General features: G+C 38.2%; 1 pseudogene; it reads left to right on the top strand.

Annotated features, from left to right (window-relative positions):
* Window positions 1–1352: 1352 nt before the first annotated feature.
* LOC122230338 lies at window positions 1353–2302 on the top strand (annotated as a pseudogene).
* Window positions 2303–4385: the final 2083 nt, after the last annotated feature.

The following is a 4385-nucleotide window of genomic DNA, read 5'->3' as shown; positions in this document are numbered from 1 at the left end:
CTCAAAAATAAACATTAAAAAAAATTTTTTAATTAAATTGAAAGAATCTCTAATATTTAAAAACTAAGAAACATAATTTTAAATAATCCACAGGTCAAAAAAAAAGTAGAAAGAAAAATTAGAATGTATTTTAAACAGAATGAAAATACAATCAATTATTATGGGTTAAATTGTTTTCCTCCAAAATTATATTCAAGTTCTAAACCCCCCAGCATCTCTGAATGTGACCTTATTTGAGAATAGAGTCATTACAGGTATAATTAGTTAACTCAAAATGAGATAATACTAGATATTATAATATTAAACTGGATAATACTGGATAAGGTGGGCCCTAATCCAATATGACTAGTGCCCTTACAAGAAGAGAAGAGACACACAAAGAAAAGACATCACACGATGACAGGCGCAGAGACCAGTATAATGCACCCACAAGCCAACGTACACCAAGGATCACTGCTACCATCAGAATCCAGGAAGGGGTAAGGAGGACTGTACCAAGAGACCCAGAGGGAGCATGGTCTTGCTGACACCTTCATTCATGACATCTAGCCTCAAGAACTGTGAGAGAATAAAATTTCTTTTGTTTTAAGTCACCCAGTTTATAACACTTTGGTACGGCAGCCCTATGAAACTAATATGACATATCAAAACGTGTGGGATGTCACTAAAAAACAGTACCTAGGGAGAAATTTAAAGCACTTATTGCTTAATACTGGAAAATGAGAATCATCTCAAGTCACTGACATCAGCTTCCAAAGTAGAAAAAAGAAATACAATAAACTTCAGAGCCTAAATTATCTAAAAATCAGAATTAAAAACAAAAACAAAAAAACAATGAAACCAAAAACTGGTTCTTTAATAACAAAGATAAAATTGACATATATTCTCACCAGTCTATTAGGAGAGAATAAAGGAGAGTAGACACTAGTTCTCCCAATATCAGGAGTAAGGGAAGTAACATAACTATACATTCTAAGAATATTTAAAAGATAATAAAGGAACATTTTGAACATCTTTATGGCAACAAATTTGGCAACTTAGAGGAAATGGACAAATTCCTCAAAAGCCACAACTTCTAATGGCTACAAAAGATATAAAAGTTTTATCTATGAAAAATATTAATTGTAGTTAACTTTCTCACAAAAACAAAAATTCCAGGCACAAATAGTTTTACAGATCATTTCTCCCAAAATTCAAGGAAAAAAATAATACCATTTCTGCACATATGCTCCTAAAAAGTTAAAAAGAAATAAATAATTCACAGACAATTATATAATGCCAGATTCACCCTGACATCAACACCGGACAGGGACAGCGTGCTTTCCCGCTCCAGAGCCGCGGCCATCTCTGCCATGCCCAGTCACATGCTCTTCAGCGGCAGCTCACACTAGGACCTGTCCCTGTGTGTGGCTGACTGGCTGGGCCTGAAGCTGGGCAAGGTGGTCACTAAGAAGTTCAGCAACCGGGATACCAGAGTCAAGATCGGTGAAAGCAAGAAGCCAAAGATGTCTATAACATCCAGGGTGGCGTGGAGAAACCTACAGTCTGAAGGAGCTCCTCATTGTGATCAACGCCTGCAAGATCACGTCGTCCATCATCCAGTGTAACTGCCATGACCCCAGGTTTTCCATACTCTCGACAAGGTAAAAAGGACAAGAGCCATGCTCTGATGTCTGTGAAACTTGCGGCATATATGTTCTTGGTTGCTGGGGCAGACCACATCCTCACCATGGACCTGCATGCCTCTCAGACCCAGTGAGTCTTTGACATTCCAGTGGATAATCTGTACGCAGAGCCTGTAGTCCTGCACTGGATTCAGGAGAACACCGCCAAGTGGAGGAACTGTATTATCGGTTCACCTGATGCCAGAGGAGCTAAAAGGGTCACATCAATTGCAGACAAGGTAAATGTGGAATTTGCCTTGATTCACAAATAGAAAAAGAATGCAAATGAAGTGGACCGGATGGTTCTTGTGGGCCACATGAGGGACCACATGGCTATCCTTGTGGACAACATGGCTGACATGCGTGGCACTATCTGCTGTGCTTCCAACCAGCTACTCTCAGCAGAAGCCACCAAAATTTATGCTGTCCTTTACCCACAGGATCTTCTCTGGGCCAGCTATTTCCAGAATAATGCTGCCTTTGAAGCTGTTGTCACAAACACTATTCCATATGGGGTCAAAAGGAGACACTGTTCCAAGATTCAGGTTATTGATATCTTGATGATCTTGGCTGAGGTAATCCAAAGGGCACACAATGGTGAATCTGTGTTTTACCTGTTCAGCCACATACCACTATAGATCCCAGATGTAAGGTATGAATGAAGCCCACTTTGGCCTCTGAATTGCCAGAGTTTTTCTGACTTTTTAGTTTCAGGACTCAGCAATTACAGGATAATGCAAAAGCACCCAATCTTTGTATACCCCAAGACCCATTGTTTCCCTCTCCTCAAGCTCAAGTCCATTTATTTTCAGTTTGAGGGGAGGGTAGTGGTTATTTGATTTTTCTAAGTGACCTGCTGTTATACATGTTTCATCATCCTGACTTGTCGGATAGGTGACCTTTTTCTTTGTTTTATCAGTACTTTGAGGCCACAAGTTTCAAGTATATAATTACATTGCAGAAGTTCATAGTTAATATATTCTGAAGGTGCCAGAGATGACTTCAGATTAAAGCTTTCTGTGTAAATAATAATGTCAATGGACATTTGGGTAAAACCCTGTATACAGAATTATACTGAGTGAACCTTGGAAAATTTATAATACCCTGAATTTTGAATTTTTTTTTCAGTAGCCAGGTTTCAAATAAACCATTGTGGTTATTGTGCTTAATCTGACCAAATTTTATGTGGCTTTAAGATGGCCACTGACATGTTTACTTTCTGATAAACATTAGACATATCAGAGGCAATGTAGTTCATTATTTTTTTTTTACTGCAACTTCTAAAAAATATAACTATTACTCACCTGAAATGTCATGTTCTAAAATTTCAAAATTATCTTTAGCAATAGACTGACTGAGGAAATGTTTAGAGAAAGACTCTACTGGCTCACTGGTCCATTCATGCTGTGTTCTGACTATCCCAGGAAGACAGCTCTTTGAGTGTCTCTTCCTGTCCTGCCATCTAGTTTTATGGTCTATTTTTAGCTCTAGCCTTTACTTTGCCTTTTTTGCAATAATTTCATGTTGTGGATTTCCACCAAAATAAAGACTCCCCTAAATCCCCTCAAGTTTACTAGTCTCATCATTATTTTGATTTGGACATAATAAAAAGTGAATTTTTGTGAGTGCCATCTAAATCATATTTAAACATTATTTCTTTAGTTTTGATGTCATATTCTTTTGCCTTTTGTAATCAGAAGTAGCAAGTCTCTTAGGCAACTGATTATTTTAAGTAAAACTGTTAGATGAAAAACGTGGGCAAGTCAGGCCTATGAAAAAAGTACAAATCAGTAAGCATTAATTTTTGATCCATTAACATAATGTTCAAATGGTGGCCCAAGAGTAATCATGGAAGCCAAGAATGCTTTCTCCACAAGATGGCCCTTGACAACACCCTCCACAGGGAGGTGCATTCCTGCCTGCGGCAGAAGGCAAGCGCTGGCTCCCTGTGAGCTTTGTTATACGCACACTTGTGTGCAAACAACTGAGTTCTTCAGCCCCCAAAGAAGAGAATTTGTCTACAGAGACAAGGCCTTAGAATAATAATCTCTCCCTTCTGCTGACTCTTAAAACTTGAAGAGAGGAAATTCTCTGATCTACATTCTGCAGGTAGAAAAATCAAATCTTTAAGTCAGTAACAAATTTCAATGGCAATCTTTAAGGTTTCAAACTTCACCACAGCAGAGGTTGAAGTTAAAAGTTCATTTCAGTCACTGCAGAAACTAGCATTTTGCTATACCTTAAAATGACTTTTGAGGGAAAAAAATGGCATTATGTAGCTTTGTAGAGCCCCCTATGCAATATAGATTGTCTATACCTACAAAGAGTTGACTTAAGATATATAAAGAGCCTATTTATTTATTTTTTTTTTTTAATTTTTTAATATATGAAATTTACTGTCAAATTGGTTTCCATACAACACCCAGTGCTCATCCCAAAAGGTGCCCTCCTCAATACCCATCACCCACCCTGCCCTCCCTCCCACCCCCCATCAACCCTCAGTTTGTTCTCAGTTTTTAACAGTCTCTTAGGCTTTGGCTCTCTCCCACTCTAACCTCTTTTTTTTTTTTTTTTTTTTTTTTTCCTTCCCCTCCCCCATGGGTTTCTGTTATGTTTCTCAGGATCCACATAAGAGTGAAACCATATGGTATCTGTCTTTCTCTGTATGGCTTATTTCACTTAGCATCACACTCTCCAGTTCCATCCATGTTGCTACAAAAG

This window comes from Panthera leo, chromosome C2 (genome assembly GCF_018350215.1).
Source record: "Panthera leo isolate Ple1 chromosome C2, P.leo_Ple1_pat1.1, whole genome shotgun sequence".
NCBI classification, from domain to species: Eukaryota; Metazoa; Chordata; class Mammalia; order Carnivora; family Felidae; genus Panthera; species Panthera leo.
This window is presented reverse-complemented; position numbering and strand designations above follow the sequence as displayed.